This window comes from Panthera tigris, chromosome C1, assembly GCF_018350195.1.
Source record: "Panthera tigris isolate Pti1 chromosome C1, P.tigris_Pti1_mat1.1, whole genome shotgun sequence".
NCBI classification, from domain to species: Eukaryota; Metazoa; Chordata; class Mammalia; order Carnivora; family Felidae; genus Panthera; species Panthera tigris.
The window spans coordinates 163,817,811-163,836,521 of NC_056667.1; the positions used below are offsets into that span (position 1 = coordinate 163,817,811).

Here is an 18,711-nt window from a genome sequence, read left to right on the forward strand (position 1 = left end):
GCCCACAGATGTACCAATCCACCCTACACATCACCCTACAGATAAAGAAATAAACCTTTCTTGTTTTAGCCACTGATACTTGGGGTTATTTTTATTGCAAGCACAACTAGCCTATTCTGATTAGTACACCAAACCATAACCAACAGAGTCTCAATGCTTTCATAGCAAACTGTTTCTGCTACTTAGAGATATGAAGCCAGATTTTTCCACATGTTTGTCAATTAGACACTTTTTGAAATATTACTATTTCTTCTTTTAGGGATTTCCTGAGAGTGGGTCTCTAGTAAAACTCCATGATGATGTATCATGGATTTTATTATACACAAACACATCATACCTCATGTGCCTGGAGCTATCCCTTCAGTACTGTTTGAAATGTTACCCTTGCCTTCTGACACCATTGTTCTGTATTGTGTGCATATAACTTAGCTTCCTTGTGAATCCCTCCCTGACACTTCTTCCCTCCTGTGCTCACTGAGGCAGACCTCTGTTACAGCACAACACATTGCACTGTTGCTACCCAGATACAAGAAAGTGCACTGTTGGGAGGGAGGAATCCTGTGGACTCATCTCCATTTCCCCAGTGTGCAGCACATTATCTGAGAGTAGATAACTACTAACTGTTTGAGTGGAGAATGAATAGATGTTTTCACAGGTTTGTTCATAACAAAGATTTGTTCTTTAGCCCCTTTCCATTTTTATCCCCTTCTTCCAGCACCATCTCAAAGAAACACACAACCTTGTAAGAATAATGTTCTCTAAACACACCTTTGGGGCCAAATCCCTGAACAATCCATCGTGCCATTGAAGTTGTGGTTAAGCTCACAATCTCTGAAAATGTCAGCCTAGATTCATTTTTTTAAGTGTTTATTTATTTTGAGAGACAGAGAGAGGGAGAGAGAGAGTATCCAAAGCAGGCTCTACACACAGCTTGGAGCCTGATGCAGGGCTCGATATCACCACTGTGAAATCATGACCTGGGCCAAAATCAAGAGTCAACATTTAACAGATTGAGCTACCCAGGTGCCTCTGTCAGCCTAGATTCAAATTCTAGTTCTGCTACTTACCAACATTACGATCCTGGGCAAGTTGCTGAACTTATCTAGGGGTCAGTTTCTTCATCTGTAAAACAGGACCTCTCTCACAGGCTTGTGAAAATCCAGTGAGTATAAAGCACTCAGCTTTAGTGTGTCTGTGCCAGACACAGAGTCAGCACTTCACAACTATTAGATCTAAAGGCCTGCTGTGCTCCAGGTACTCCTCTGGTCAGCAGTTCCCACGTCACATGGATGCTTTGAGTAATGCCACATCTCAGGTCCCACTTGTAGCCACTTAAACCAAAATCTGCTTTTTAACAAAACCCCAAGGTGATTCAACAGCACATTAATGTTTGAGAAGCACCACTCTAGAGTATTTCCCAGTTGCAACATTCTCCAATTTAAAATGATTTCAGGGCACCTGGGTGGCTCAGTGGGTTAAGCATCCACTCTTTTTTTTTTTTTTTAATTTTTTTTTTTTAACGTTTATTTATTTTTGAGACAGAGAGAGACAGAGCACGAATGGGGGAGGGTCAGAGAGAGGGAGACACAGAATTGAAACAGGCTTCGGGCTCTGAGCTGTCAGCACAGGGGCCCGATGCGGGGCTCGAACTCACGGACCGCGAGATCGTGACCTGAGCCGAAGTCGGCGCTCAACTGACTGAGCCACCCAGGTGCCCCTAAGCATCCACTCTTGATTTCGGCTCAGGTCATGATCTCAGGGTTGTGAGAGTGAGTGCTGAGTTGGGCTCCCTGCCAGGCATGGGGCCTGCTTAAGATTCTCTCTCTCTCTCCCTCTGCCCTTCCCCCCTCTCAAAATAAAATAAAATAAAATAAAATAAAATAAAATAAAATAAAATAAAATAAAATAAAATAAAATAAAATAAAAGTAAAATAAGAAAGATTTCAAATGATATGAATGATCCTGTTTCCTTGAAATAAGAGTGCTTAAAGTAGTGGTTCTCTACCCTCACTCTGCATCAGAATCCCAGTGTGAGTTTTAAGAGAAATCCCACATGGCTAGGCCCAACCCCACCTAAACCCAACCACCCCCCACACTAAGCCACCCTGCCCCCCAGAGACACATTTTTCAGGTGGGTGCAACTTGGGCATCCTATTTTTTTTAATGTTTTATTTATTTTTGAAAGAGAGAGCAGGAGCAGGAGCATGGGAGTGACAGAGAGAGGGGGACAGAAGATCTGAGGCAGGCTTCACACCAACAGCAGCAAGCCTGATGTAGGGCTCGAACTCACAAACTGCAAGACCATGACCTAAGCTGAGGTTGGATGCTCGCCCGACTGAGTCACCCAGGTGCCCCTAGGCATCCTAGTATTTAAAAAATATTCCCGGGTAATTTTCACAAGATTGAGACCCATATGCTCAGAGACAGCATGAAATTCTGACAAGGTCTTTGTGGTGACTGGGCTCACTGGGAAAAGAACCTGGGTCAGTAAAAAGCAGCTCATCTGTAACTTGAGGAAAGGGTTCCAGTATGCCCTGTCAGGTTTGTAGGACTTCTGCTGTTCTCCCCTCGGCTGTAATGGCCTGTGCTGGCCCTTCACACACACACCCTCAGATCTCGACCCAGCTGCTTGGACTCTGGCCTGGAACCTTCACCTTCACTCCCTCACTGTCCACTCCATTCCAGTTCCATCCATCCCTGGTTCAGGTACTGTCTGCCACCCAGGTCCTGACTTCTCAGTCCCTTCTGCCTGTTCACCCACATCTCCTGGTTCTGACCCAGGGCTGGTCCTTATCCCGATCCTGATCAGAACTAGAAGAGACTTTCTGAGGGCCATGGCTCTGAGGAAGAAACAATACAAACCCTTCCCCCCAAAGACTAGGGGAGCTGGGGAGGGATACTTATCTGCCTGAAGACTATAGAAACCAGGGTTGCCTGGCTGCAGTTGGTGGAGTGTGCGACTCTTGATCTCAGGGTTGTGAGTTCAAGCCCCACATTGGGTATAGAGATTATCTAATTAAATAAAACTTTTTAAAAAAAAATGTAGAAACTGGCCTCTCAGACCTGAGGGTGCCAGCAGCTATGCCTCAATCATATGTCTTCCCATGCCAATTAACTTCAGCAGTGAAATATATAATAACAGAGAAGAATATGAAGCTATTAAAAATTGCAATTATGCACTTTTTAATTTTGAAAATTTCATAGCAAGAATCTCTGGGGTTGACCCAAGTGTTGGAAAACAATGATTTTAAAACTTGCTCCTATCAAAAAAGATGTGGTACATATACACAATGGAACATTATTCAGCCATGAGAGAGGAAGATATCCCCCCACTTGCAACAACATGGATGGACCTTGAGCACATTGTGTTAATGAGACAAGTCAGACATAGGAAGACAAGTACTGTTTGATATCACTTACATTGAAATCTAAAAGAGTTAAATCTGTAGCAAACAGTAAAATGGTGGATACCAGGGGATTGAGGCTGTGGATGAGACAGACGGTGTTTAAGGATACAAACTTGTAAGGAGTAATAAATAAGTCATAGGATCTAACGTGCAGTATAATGAATATACACAATAGTATTGTACTATAATGATGTAATATGATAAATACTACATCAAGAATCATATTACAATATATAAATGTAGCAAAGTAACATGCTAGACATCTTAAACTTACACAATATTACACATCAAATTTATTTCATTAAAAAAAAAACCTGCTTCTATCAATTAAATAATGATTTAGTAGCACTAATTCTTGGTGCAATGGGAGGACATTGAAGGGTGTGAGCAGAAGTCAGACATAATCCAATCTGTATTTTTAAAATACAATTTGCATTTTTTGCCATGTAACAAATAAAATGCTGGGGTCAAGAGTGAAAGCAGGGAAACCAGTTAGGAAGCTACTTCAGGGGTCCGGGTACAAGAAGGTCATAAGTTGAACTTGGGTGATGACAGCAGAGGTCAACACAACTGGGCAGCTTCAAGAGATATTTTGGAGGTAGAGTTAACAAGATGTGCTGATGGATTCGATTAGGTAGGCAAAGAAGAAGGAATCAAAGCTGACTCCTAGGTTTCTGGAAAGGACCTTTGGAAAGGACCGTTTACTGTAATGGGAAAGACTAGCAAGACAAAATCTTTGGACAGACCTGCCGGTGTTCTGGCAAGTACCCAGCAAAAGGAGGGGCGACAAGTGGAACTGCCAGGTAGGAACTGCAAAAGCAGTTATCAGGTGTGCATTTAACACTAGAAGAGTCTAGTGATCTGGAGTGGGTCCTCAAACATCAGTGCACCTCCCCAAGTACCCAAACCTTCAGTAATTAGGATATTTGTCAGAGAACAAAGACAGATTCAAGCATGAGAGAAAAAAAACAAAGACACAGGAATAGCAAAAGATGGAGCTTGGGAACAAGCCATGAAGCAAGTACTAAGATCCAGGAACGCAGGTCCAGGGTAGGATGAGAGCAACCACAAAGGTCCTCTTTTCTGAGATGTATTCTCAGAACCCAGCACAGTGGTTACCTATGTTAAGTACTCCAATATTTTTTAAATGGCTTTATTTATTTAATAAGTACTTGTAAAAGGCTTACTATGTACCAAGTATCATTCTAAGTGCTTTAAAAATATCAACTTGTTTAATCCTCACAACAAACCCTATGCCCATCTTTCAGATGACAAAATTCAGGCATGTCAGATTAAGTCATTAACATTAAGTAATGGCATAGCCAGGAGCTGGCCCCACAGTTCATGCCCCCAGCCATCATGCCACACTAGGAATAAATACATAAAGTCAGAGGTGCTTCCTTTAGCAAGATAGAGACTTTCACAAAGTTTACATTTACACTGGTAAATTCAAAGCTGTTGCTAAGATGAAAGCCTGGTGAACCTGAATGTACCCTTACACTCTGTGCTGCCACACCCACTGAATTATCATATTAGATTTCAATGTCGGAGGACATAGAAAGGCAACACTATAGTGCCCACTTCCTACAGGGTGACGTACAATTCTTTAACTTCAGTACAGATGGTTGAATTCATGGTAGATGATCATCTGTCCCTCCTACTTTTCTCCACTGTATGCCTACATAGTACAATGGCCTTGGTACATTGATTTGTCTGAATCCTTTCAAACTATGCTGTTTTGTTTCTCTTTTTCTTTCTTTCTTTCTTTCTTTCTTTCTTTCTTTCTTTCTTTCTTTCTTTCTCTTTCTTTCTTTCTTTCTTTCTTTTTTAGAGAGAGAGTAGGAGAAGGACAGAGGGAGGGGGGAGAGAATCTCCAACAGGCTCCATTATCAGCGCAGAGCCCAACTCGGGGCTCAATCTCATGACAGTGAGATCATGACCTGAGCCAAAATCAAGAGTCAGACGCTTAGCGGACTGAGCCACCCAGACACCCCTATTTTCTCTGTGGCTGTTTTAAATTTCTCTCTCTCATACATTTTTCACGAAAGACTATCTTTTAAAATTGTAAGATGTTAGGGGCACCTGAGTGGCTCAGTTGGTTAAGCATCCAACTGAACATAAGCAGGTCATGATCTTGCGGTCTGTGAGCTCAAGCCCCGCGTAAGGCTCTGTCCTGACAGCTCAGAGCCTGGAGCCTGCTTTGGATTCTATGTCTCTCTCTCTCTCTCTCTCTCTCTCTCTCTCTGCCCCTACCCGCTCATGCACTGTTCTTTCAAAAATAAATAAACATTAAAAAAAAAGTTTCAAATCGTAAGATGTTACTGTAAGTCTATATGGTCCCTAACTACTGCAAAATATGCATCCACCACATTTTATTCATTTGCTTTCTTTGTGATGGACATGTAAGATGTTTCAAACACCCTGCTACCACAAACAAGACTGTGATGAACTTTTTGTTTATCCTTTACTGGACTTATGGAAGGATTTATCTGGAATACATACCTAGAAGGGGTCCTAAGATATTTACAAACTTTAACTAAATACTGAAAGAGATTGCTTTCCAGAATGGCTATATAGTCTAGACTCCCATCAACAGTACTTGGGGATTCCCACTGCCCACATCCTTGCCAATACTTGTTATTATCCACCTTTTAATTTTTGTCAGTTGGATGAGTATGGAGTGATAACTTATTTAAATTTTCTCTTCTCTCATTACTCATAAATTTCAGCATCTGTTCATACACAGTTTTGTTAGATTTCCACGATACTCTTGTGAAAATAACCTATTCATACCTTTTGACCATTTCTCTGGTGGATTTCTTATCTTCCTCATGTTGATTTGCAGTACATCATTGTATATTCTTTATATTAAGGTCTATATTTGGTTCCTTTTAAACATTGCACATATCTTTCCCCAGTCTATCATCTGTCAGTCAAATGTATCTATGACCTTTCTACAATTTCTACAATAGGAACTTTTGATAAAATGACATTCTTTTTCTTTTTTTAAGTAGAATGGAAAAATGTGAAGGCCTTCAGCTTTTATAACTGTAAAACCATTCTTTCATCAAACCATGAGACACAATGACTAAGGAGACAGCCTGATAATAAATAAATCTGAAGTTCTAATTCCCAGACCACTAAATTGGTGATTAAGGAATGCTTTTGGTGTATTCTATTAATAAGCTGAAGCCATTTTTTATTTACCCAACCTTGTTCCACAAAGGGTCTGAGGAAGCTTACAAGAAAACAAGCAATAAAATTGAAAAATATAAATAACCAAAAAATCAGGAACAAGGAAAACACACAGCAGAATAGAAGGTCAAGACCAGGAGGAAACTAAGAATGCAGACATGTAGGCCACAGGGTTCGATAAAGTTATTAATGTTGAGCCAAAAATTTGTCTCTGAGCTTCTTGGCAACCAGAGGGAAAAGGGAAAAGGGAATACAATCAGGCACAGTCAACGATACTCTCTTTGTTGATAAGAAAACATACAAGGTCCTTGGGGGAAGATAAACTTTTCCTCTCTGAGTTCTAAAAGAATTTCTCAGGTGGGCTTCACACTGGGGACAGCTCCCTCACTGACATCTCTATCAGAGCAATGCATCTCATTTCTTATAACATTTCTGTATAAGCTGATGGCCACCAAACTATATTATCAAACATGGAAAGTAACCCTGTCTATCATCTGCCAGTTAAATGTGAGGAGGAGGAGATGAAGAGGAGAGAAGAAGACCAAAGAAAAATCTATCCAAGCATGCAGTGTTTTAGACTTCAATTCAGTGTAAGACTCAAACCAAAAACATCTGGAAGAATTAATGACAAGTTAGTTAAGATAACACTAATTGCTGACATAGAACCCCCTGAAAATCTCAGTAGCCTATCTCTGAATTTGGGGAACTGGGGAATAGAAGTGTTTTTCTTTCCTTCTTTTTTTAAGTAGGCTCCGTGCCCAACATGGGCCTTGAACTCATGACCCTGAGAACTACCGACTGGGCCATCCAGGTGCCTCAGTCTGTTTCATTCATGTAAAGCCAAAATGAGAACCAGCCTCCTTCCATCTTGAGTCTCCACCATATTCAATATATGGGAAAAGACAAAGAGGACCATGCATGGGAGATTTTTATGGGCCAGGCCTGGAAGTAACAACACATCACTTCTGCTCACATTCCACTGGCTAGAACTTAGAATACTCTCAGCCACAAATGATCTGTTGTGTCTTTCAAATATTTCTTCATAAACAATTTTCAATACCAAGCTTCAGCAAATTACAGCCTGCAGGCAAAGTCTACCTCACTGCCTGTTTTCACATGGTTCATAAGAATGGTCTCTCCATTTCTTAATGGTTGAAAAAGAAAGCAAAGGGGGAATAATAATTTGCAACATGTGAAAATTATATAAAATTCAAGTTTCAGTGTCCATAAATAAAGTTTTATTGGAACACAGCCAATAAAGTCTGCACTACACAACAACAAATTTAAATAGTTGCAACAGAGACCATATAATTGACAAAGTTGAAATATTTTCTATCTGGCCCTTTGTTGAAAAGGTTTCCAACCTCTGCTTTAAACTGATAAGAATTTATAGGAATTGAGTAACAGGTACTTCTATAAAGTGACTTAAATCATAAATATTCCTGACTGATGGTTGAAGTGAATCTGTAAGCATTAGTAATCAAATGAACTGATGGTAAAATTGATAACTTTTGGGAACATTGGTGAGTCTGAACAAGATTCTGGCTATTCTCCTACATGCAGAATTGGATAAAGAAGAACCTGCATGCAAAGCCAGGATTTTTCATAAGAAGTATTTATGGATCCATACCAGTTCAAAAACAAATAACTTATGAGCCATTTTTACATAAATAAGTAAAGAAACACTTGCTTATTTGGAAATTTGCTTTCTAAACTTCTCAAATACCAAAGTATTTCTGGGGGTGCCTGGGTGGCTTAGTTGGTTAAGCATCTGGCTTTGGCTCAGGTCATGATCTCACGGTTCATGAGTTCGAGGCCCGCATCAGGCTCTCTGCTATCAGCACAGAGCCTGCTGCAGCTCCTCTGTCACCCTCTCTATCTTTGCCCCTCCTCCACTCTCTCTCTCTCTCTCTCTGTCTCTCTCTCACTCAAAAATAAGTAAACATTTTTTAAAGTATTTATTCAATAGAATTGCTAGATATTACACTAGCATGGTTTGTTTTAAAATAATTTAAATAAATTTTAAATAACTTGCCATTTTGTTATAGAAAGGATACTATTTTTTAAGGATTGTAAATACCTTAATTTTAATGGTAAGAAGGTAAATGATAAAGATAAATGGCTAAGAATAATATTTAATGAAATTATATATCCATAAGTTTATTTATAAGTAGTTTCCTGAGGATTACGTTAGCATAACCTTCTTTGTTTCTTGATAACTCTAGAGTCAGATCAAGAACAAAAGTAACTCCTGGGGTGCCTGGGTGGCTCAGCTGGTTAGGTGTCCAACTCTTGGTTTCAGCTCAGGTCATGTTCTCATGGTTCACGAGTGTGATGTCCATGTTGGGCTCCGTGCTAACAGTGTGGAGCCTGCTTGAGATTCTCTCTCTCCCTCTCTCTCTCTCTCTCTCTCTCTCTCTCTCTGCTCCCTCCACTCACTCTCTAAATAAATAAACTTTAAAAAGAATAAAGAACAAAAGTAACTCCTTTTTATCAGAATGCCTTATCGACCTCAAACATTAACTGATAGCATTTCTTTCTACTGAAATTCCAAAACATAAATAGGTTCACAGGGAATATGTGCTGCTTGTACATACACAAGACCAGTTTAAGAATTTAGGAAAGAATAACATGTACCAACATATCAAAATAAACTTCAAAAAACTCAGCATTAATGTCAGTAGGTACCCCACCTTGAGTATCACAGTGACAGAAAGTGTAAGCCTCAGGACAAAGTTTGTCTTTTAGTCACTGTAATCATCCACAGCAAACAAAACCCCCAGTCCTGGGGACACAGGCTACCTGTGACCAGGATGCCCAAAACTTGGGAATGACCTCAGAGATCACTGTACCAGGATTTGATATCAAACTCCTTGTTCTATGCAAGAAGAACCTGACCACAGACTAAGAGACTTGTCCAGGCAACGCAGCCAGTGAGTGGCAGCACTGACATTAGAATCCAGCCAACCCTCTTCCCATCCTGTGCTTCTTCCTCTACACAATTCAGCCCTCTAAGCATTGGCTCTCTGGAGCCATCAGTCTGCAGACTCAAGCAAGGTTCACATAGCTTCCTTCTAAGGCAAATTCAAATTCAAGTCCCATACCACTTACTGCACGAATGGCTCCCAGTAAGACCTACAAAGCAGAGGCCTATCTGCTGTGTGGGGCCCCAAAGATCCTTTTCATAAGAGCTAGGTTTACCTTGACACTTTGGCCTAAGGCTCAGAAGTCTTTCACCTTTCCCTTCAGACTGCATTGGTCAACCATGGTTCTTTTCTTCCCTTCTTACCTCCTACCTCTTTCCTATCTGGCATCTGCTTTGCAGATCATTCTTCTTTGGTGTGACAGAATGGTTAAAGTCAACAACCACACAACTGTTCAACTGCTGGAGAAAAATCCTGGGCAGCCAGGACCACTGCTTTTACCTAAATATTGCAAATTGCTGTGTGAAAATCCAGGATGTGTTTGTAGATTTATTTCTGCTAACATAGTGATTTTACTAACTGAAACCATGACAAAATTTGTCAATTTCTAAAGTTGTTTTTTTTTTTTAATTTCTGTTTTTTAAGTTTTTGTTTTTTTTAATTCTAAGACATCACAGCCTGGGCCACTTACTCTTGGTAGGTTATTGGGGGTAGTACTACAGAGAATGGAATCAACCCAATTTAATATTATTTGGTGTTACTTAGCAATACTAAATAGTAATCTCCTATTTCCCCCTATTTTTGAATAGGACCAGATCTCAATTAACAGCATTGATTTATTTAAAATAAAAATAGCTGGGTGCCTAGGTGGCTCAGTAGGTTAAGCATTTGACTCGAGATCAAGCCCTGCATTGGGTTCTGGGCTCTGTGTTGACAGCATAGAGCCTACTTGGCATTCTGTCTCTCCCTCTCTCTTTACCCTTCCCCCTCACTCTCGTTTTCTCTTTCTCTCTCTCAAAATAAATAAATAAACATTTAAAAAAATTAAAAAGCAAAAGTAGTGATCTCTCTTTATTCTCTAGGTCCCAACTGTAAAATCTCACAGTCCCCAATTAACAGTGATTCATTTTAAGCAAAAATAGTAGCAACTTTTTATTTTCTCACTCATTCCAAAAATGCATAATGTTACTTTAGTGCTTCCTCTACCCCAAATCAGAGGACTGAAGCTCTTTAAAAACCTAGCATGATAGATGCCATCAAAATGGCTAAACACTGCAATCCTGATTTTCAAAGTTCTTTCCTAGTAACAACTGTCATTTTCTTTCTAGAAGTTCAACTATGATACTTCCAGGTGGTCATCTCCTACAGAGTCTGATTTTTTCACCTAGACCTACCCAGTGTTAAAACACAAAATCATGGCAATACAACCGCAAAGGCTGGGACACAGAATGTAAAGCATCAGAATTAAAAAGCTTAAAAAGGGCAGATATCTGGATGTTGGGAGCATATGAGTCATCAGGAGACTGGTTCATTTTTTATTTTTCACAAAGATACTTGAAGTTAGAGTTTCATATGAGTTATAGATAGAAGGGGCCATAAAGATCATATAGTCCTAGCCTTCTTTCAAAAAAAAAGATAGAGGCACCTGGGTGGCTCAGTCAGTTAAGCATCCAACTTTGGCTCAGATCATGATCTCATGGTTCATGGGTTCAAGCCCCACATCAGGCTCTGTGCTGACAGCGCAGAGCTGAAGGCTGCTTCAGATTCTGTTGTCTTCCTCTCTCTGAGCGACCCCTTCCCCCATGCTCTGTCTCTCTCTCTCTCTCCAAAAAAAAAAAAAATAAATAAACATTTTTAAAAATTAAAAAAAAAAAAAAATATATATATATATATATATATATAAAAGCAACCTAGTCTTGTGGCTAAGAGCTCATGCTGGAATTTGATGGCCAGAGTTCAAATCCTGACTCCATCATCTTCCATTCTATGAAGTTGGTCAAGTAGACTATCTTCTATGTAGCTCAGTATTCTCATCTATAAAATAGGGTAATAATGACATTTACCTCATTAGTTTTGTGAGGACTAAGTAAAATAATACATATTTGGCAAAAATAGCTAATAAAACACTGAGAAGAAATACAAGAGATGAGAAGCTCTAACAAATATCAATACTTACTATGGAGCCTCTTGAGTGAAAATAATGTGGTTCTGGCAAATGAATAGGCAGACCAATGTAAGAGGATAGAAGGTAGAGAAATCAGTCCAACTACATATGAAATCTAGTGTATGGTAAGCAAACAACTGAGGCAAAGGAGGGCTTTTTAATATGATCTTGGGACGACTGTACAGACATCTAGAGACTCACTCTGTTGGTGAGGTTATGGGGAGACAAATAGTACTACAGAGAATGGAAAATAGTACAACCCCTCTGAATGGGTCATTTGCCAATGTCTAATGAATGGTTTTTGCATTTACCTTTCCAGAAATAATACGTATGCCTATATATGTACACTTCTTCATTGTACCGTATTTGTATTTGCAGAATATCAGAAGCTACCCAAGTGCCCAGAGAAGACTGACTGAATAAACCATGATACTTACAATTGACTCCTAGGAAGCAATAAAATGGAATGAGGAATAAATAATAATAGTAATAATAATAATAAGTAATAATAATAATAAATACGATTTGGGAGAAACACTCAGAAAGAACCTATCTTTTAGTAAACACTTGGTAAATATTAAATTTTTTAAAATACAGATTAAGAAGTTAAGACCAGGAGGTTATGTGACTTACTCAGTGTGACAACACACGGAGCCCTAGAGTTCCCAGTCTACATCAGTGACTTGACTTTGCCATTCTCTTTCTTACAAATGTTTTGATCTAGTAAATATTTCGATCTTGTATAAACACTAGCTTAGCTATAAACATTACTTAGCATTAAAGCAAGAGCTGAGGCAAATGCAAATGCTTTTCTCAAGAATTTAAAAAGTCCCATCGGTATGGATGCAGTTTGCACAGTGTTTTCTAATTGAAGGCACTTTTGTAATACTGCCCACATTTTCATAGCCATTTATGATAACTCTGCTGTTGTTGTCACTAGTTGTTACTCTTACAGCCCTATAAGAAGCATGATTAGTAGTATCCCTACTTACAAAATTGGAAACTGGAGAACAGAGTGGATCACAGAAACCAATCTCCCTACAAGCCTATAGTTTTATGAAATGACACAAAGATTTAGCTAGATATATCAGCTTCTTCCAGGAAATGTGAACATTTAAATTTTTATTTCTTCTGAATATAGGACTAACTCTAAAAAAAAAAAAAAAGTATAATTTGTATGTCACAAAAGATCAAATGAAGCCAAACAAGTCTTCTAGAATGAATTTGAAACAGAAAGTAATTCCATTATCACCAACCAGGGTAACATGCCCTGGTTTAATAATAATTATTTAAATCTTAAGCAATATCATACACTAAAGAAATACATAGAAGCTATATTTTGTTTTAATTTGGAGATGTAAGGAAAAGGGACTATAAGCTTACCTAACTTCTGATATTTTAAAAGAGGATTTTTAAAACCTTTTGTAGGCAAGTGCCCAGATGTATGAACCAGGGTATCTGTTACAATGTTGTTTGTATAATGCATAAAGTAGACAACATCTTAAATAAATACTCAATAAGGGGAGGATAAGTAAGTAAATCATGGCATATCTCCATCGTGGAATACTATACAACCATCAACACTGATGATTAGGCATAAACTCATCATGTAAAAATGTTCTATTCATGAGAAAAAAAGCAATTATAAGAACACATGGGTGGCTCAGTCGGTTAAGCATCAGACTTCAGCTCAGGTCATGATCTCATGGTTCATGGGTTCAAACCCCACATCAGGCTCTGTGCTCACAGCTCAGAGCCTGGAGTTTACTTCAGATTCCATGTCTCCCTCTCTCTCTGCCCCTCCCCTGCTCACACTCTCTGTGTCTCAAAAAATAAACATTAAAAAAAATAAATAAATTTAAAAAATAAATAAATAAACAAATGTTAAAAAAAATTTTAAGAAAAAAGCACTTATAAATAGTAATTTGTTATGGTCCCATTTTGATAAAAATCTAAGTGAAAATCATATCTCATATGCATTGGAATACATAGAAAAGAAAGGCTGGAAAAACACACATCAAAATAAGAATAAAGATTATTTCTGGGTAGTAGAATTATAGATTGGTTGTTTTTCTCCTTTATATTTTCAAACTGTTTACTCTAGTATGTTTCACTTCCAAAAAAAAAAAAAAACTAATAAAGCTTGTAGTGCATCAGAAAGAGATGTAGATGTAGATCATAGGGTATAAATTGATGAAAACCATTATTCCAAAATGGTTAATATTAAGAAATTATTTTTAATCATACCAATAACTTACCTTCTGCAGCATACTTCATAGCAAATATGAGAGAAATTGCTTTATTTTCCTTCTGTCTCTGGGTAAACAGTTACCAACTAAAATCAGAAGCAGAACTAAGATCAAAACATAAAGGTTCAGGATTTCAATTCCCATTGCTAAAGTTCATTAATTCAATAAGTATTTATTATGCAGCTACAATTTAAGGAACATAAGGATAAGTCATGAACAGATCCTACTCTCAGAGACCACAGTTACTAACAGAATAAGGAACCTACTGAATTAAAAAAGAGATAATGCCACAGAAAGGTATGTATGAAGGAGAGGTTTCTTTTTATTCAGGGAGTTAACGAAGAGTTATTAAACAATAAAACAACAACAACAACAACAACAACAGAGGTTCGGTATTGAAAAGTTGAATTTGTGTGGTTATATGATGTGCACTACCTTAGAACAATGAACTCTATATAGTACTAGGTGAAGAAAGAAAGCTGCAAAGTAAAATGTGGTTTAGTAACACATGTATACCTCAGCAATGTATATACCAAAATGTTAAAATGATAATCTCTAGATAAGGGAATTATAGGGTTGGGTTTTTTTTTCAGTCATTTTGCTATGTTGTCATGTCCTATTTTAGCACAACCCTAAAGTGTATATTACAATCAATAAAGAGGGGAAACTTGTCCATGGTGACCAAATAAAAGCTTGTATCATGCCATGATTAGTGCAGACTATGAAGGAACTAATGCTAACAAGATTGTGACCAGAATAAGGGACTTGCCCCATTTTCTTTTTTCTTTTTTAAGCTTATTTCTTTACTTTGAGAGAGAGAGTGAGCAAGCTGGGGAGGGACACAGAAAGAGGGAGAGAGAGAATCCCAAGCAGGCTCCATGCTATCAGCACGAAGCCTGATGTGGGGCTTGAGCTAACAAACTGTGAGATCATGACCTAAGCTGAAACCAAGAGTCAGACACTTACCTGACTTAGACACCAAGGTGCTCCAAAAGAGATTTTGTTTTAGTTGTAAGTCAACACTGAATGCTTAAAGAGCTAGCCATATTAGGAATTTGATGTCCCCTTTTCTGATACACCTGGTTCTGACTTTTTCCATCTGACAACATTGAATGAGTGCTACAAAACTATCATCTCTACTTTGGTGTAATGTTCAGAGAACTAAGTAGATGCTTACAGACTGAAAAAGGAACCAAAATAACCAGAACTCCTAAGCGTGTTCACAGTTATATGATCATGAATAATCAATATGACTTCACAAAGAAGGTGTCCTGTCTTGGTAATATACAGTGATCTTCTTACATAGCCAAGTAGCAGGCCTGGTAGATCATAGAACAAAAATTGATGAAAACCTAGCTTGACTTTAGGAAGCCTTTGGATCCTGCCCTATAAAACATGATGGAAAAATATGAACAGGAACAGACAACAAACTCTTCACCAGCTAACTATAGCTGGATTGGGGAGCAGTAGCTAAAGCACTCAAATTTAGGAGATCACAAATAGTGTTTTGTAACATCAAAGTGAACAACAAACAGAGATGCCAAAAAGGGTATTCAGAAGGGGAAATAACAGTTTCAGGTGAAACAGTATAAATAACCAGAAACAAAATTCAGAATTAAACTTGGTAAGAAAAATGTGCTCAAAATATACCTTGATTGTGGGAGAGAAAGAGTTAAGAGATTATTTGGGTAGAAATCTGACTACCCAAATAGCAATTATAATAGCATTGCAATAGCAGTTATAAGTGTTCCGACAATGGATATGGAATCAGGACTATAGCATACAAATGCACGTTCTACACACCCACATTAGCATTTAGCACATGGTATTGTCATTATTTGTTGGCAAGTCTTGCTCTCCCTCAAGTGTTTTTTTTTGTTGTTGTTGTTGTTTTTTCCTTGCTGTATTCCCAGTACCTAGCAGACTCTGGCAAGAGCAGCCTTTCAATAAATCCTTAAGAGTGAATAATATCATCCTCCTGTCTTCCTCAGGATACCCCACTAAAGCACTAAGCTCCCTCTTGGAGCTGTATTTAAAGATGGATATGAATAATTTTCTGACCATTCAAGGGAGAAGTTAGAAATGCTGGGGGGGGGGGGGCGGGCAATAAATGAGAATGGGATTATCAGTTTACAGAACTGGATTCCTCTATTTAAGGAAGAGAAAGCCGGGGTGTATTAGTTACAATGCTCAAATTCTGAAGAAATCCGACACAAAGAAAACATCTTTTTCTACTAAAAATGTCCCAAAATGGATGGGTCAGAAGCCCACAGGGAAATGAACCATTAAATATTGTAATGGATACTAACAACAACAGCAACAATGACAAAATTAAAATACGTTTTACTAAATGCTTTCACAAAAGAGCTGGTGGCCTCTCAGCTCCAGTGATGAAAAGGTTATATGTGAGCCCTTGTGAACTAAGGAGCTAACTTCTCAAAAGCAAGCCCCTTCCAGAGCCAGGGACCCACAATTTCATAATAAATATGAATAACCAGACATCATCAGAACCTTTGCACAAAAATGCAAAACCCAGTTTTATTTTTATGGTATTTATGTTCAATGCATCATAGGAGTCTATATCAAAATAGAATATAAAATATACTGTGGATATACAGGAAGTAGATTTCTGGAAAATCCCATACTTATCTCTTCATGTATACTTGCATAGATTTCTGTTTTAAAAATTAGCTGGTTATTGGGGCGCCTGGGTGGCTCAGTCCGTTGAGCATCTGACTTGGCTCAGGTCACGATCTCGCAGCTCGTGAGTTCGAGCCCCACATCGGGCTCTGCACTGATAGGATAGCTCAGAGCCTGGAGCCTGCTTCAGATTCTGTGTCTCCCTCTCTCTGTCCCTCCCCTGCTCGCACTCTGTCTCTCTCTCTCTCAAAAATAAATAAACCTTAAAAAAATTGGTTTTAATTAGCTGGTTATTTGTTAATTCAGAATGCTCTAAATAAAACCTGACATTGAATATAATTATTTAAGTTTCAAAATGCATGACCTTTGTACCTAAAGTGTTCAGTATACACAGTAATATATGGTTGTAGTGAGAAATCATGAGAAAACAACCCAACTCTTGTTGATTCATCTGATCTATTTATTGAGTATTATACTGTTCTATTCTTTGGCCATTGTTTTTATTTGCAATACATAACTGTTCTAATAACCCATCTGTCACCATAAAGAACCTTTGGGCTTCCTCTCCTTTCCAAATAGCAGTGAAAGGGTCCCCCAAACCCACTGATTTAGCACCAAATTTAAATAATCCCAGAGACCCTCTCACTTTTCATATTGAGTAGAACAAGGTCACACTGGGCATCTTCCAAATGTAAAGGCTTAATTGGACTAATTCTTTCATGATAATAATGTATATTTAAGATAGCCACTAAAAATTGTCAATGCTAATTTAGTAGATCAATTCCATTAAATGCTTTGAACTTTTCACCACTTGCTAATCTCATTTATTAAAGCTGCTGTTTTTGTTGAAAATCTGAAGCTATAACTTAATATCAGATTACAACAGTTCTAGCCAGACCTAAGAAATATTGCCTTATATATAAAATATAACCTTAAAGGATCTTAAGTTGTGTTAAATTGCAAGATCCTACCCATAAAATTTCCTGCAGCCAAAATGCAGGGAAACCCTGTCAGTCTACTGGTAATCGTCATTATTGTACGAAGCTTTCAGTGGTGTTTTTATTTCAGAAATACAAGCTTTTTGTGTCTGAAGCACAGCTTTAACATCTGTGATTATTGATTATAGACCAACCTTCACATAACCACATGGTTCAGATTTTTATATCAAACGCCAAGTAATTTAGGTAATAGTTCAATTCAGGGCAATAAAAATGTCAAGATTTTGCTCAACATTTTGATGAATAACTTACACAAATATAACTCATTAATGTAGAAATAATAACAGATCTGTTACTTAGCAAATGAAGAATTGGGAGAGAAGAGACACTCCACGCCACTATCACATATCCAACCATATAACATTTGTTTGGAACTAGACTTCCAAGGCTATTTTTACTCCCTGTGATTTACCACCAGTATCCTCTGGGTGATAGTTGAGGAAACAGATGCTGGGAATCTCTCTCCGCTCAGTTCCTGAGAGGAGAATTCTGACTCACAGCCCTGCCAGCTCCCTGCTTTGTACTCACACATGCGGAGGGGGGTGGAGTAAAACGTAAATGACTGTCTGATTTCCAGTCTCTCGTTGCCAGTTTCCTCAAAGTTTCCACTTACGCATTTGACTCCTTTACCAACTTCGTTTGAAGTTCCCATTCCAAAATCCTGAACGGCATGTTCCCAGGATACATTTAATTTTTTTAAAAAATTCATTCAGTGGGGATTTTCCAAATGAAATAAAAAATAAATAAATAAATTGAAAACTGGGGAGTGGGTGTTCTTTTTGTTGGAGTTTTTCTTTCACTGTTGACTGGGAATACTGATTACCACGGTGGGAAGAGCAAGGGAAAAGAATTGTAAAATATTCCCTGCCAAGCTTTAAGCCCACTTTCTTGTGGAGAACCATTACCTTCCCAAAGTTTCATAGATGCTGTTACTTATTGTGAACAGATTTGAACTAAAATAGATCTGCATCTATTTGGAGATTAAGTTCTTAATAAAAAATTAATGTTTATTAAATTTCTTAGATGCTTTAAGAAAGAATAAAGCATCTAAGCTAACAAGAATAGAAGGGGGGAAACTATGCAGTTTAAATACCTTTTATAATGGATTTAAAACAGAAGCACATTACGGATTGA

General features: G+C 38.2%; 1 long non-coding RNA gene across 2 annotated transcripts; it reads right to left on the reverse strand.

Annotated features, from left to right (window-relative positions):
* Positions 1 to 11,454: 11,454 nt before the first annotated feature.
* Positions 11,455 to 15,109, reverse strand: LOC122241381. 2 transcript variants are annotated; one of them, XR_006221489.1, is made up of 3 exons: positions 14,906 to 15,109; positions 13,949 to 14,025; positions 11,455 to 11,560 (listed from the first exon to the last, which is right to left on the reverse strand). It is a non-coding gene; the product is annotated as an uncharacterized LOC122241381 (long non-coding RNA). The 2 variants fall into 2 exon arrangements; XR_006221488.1 differs by having other exon boundaries at positions 13,949 to 14,043.
* Between the last annotated feature and the right edge of the window lie 3,602 nt (positions 15,110 to 18,711).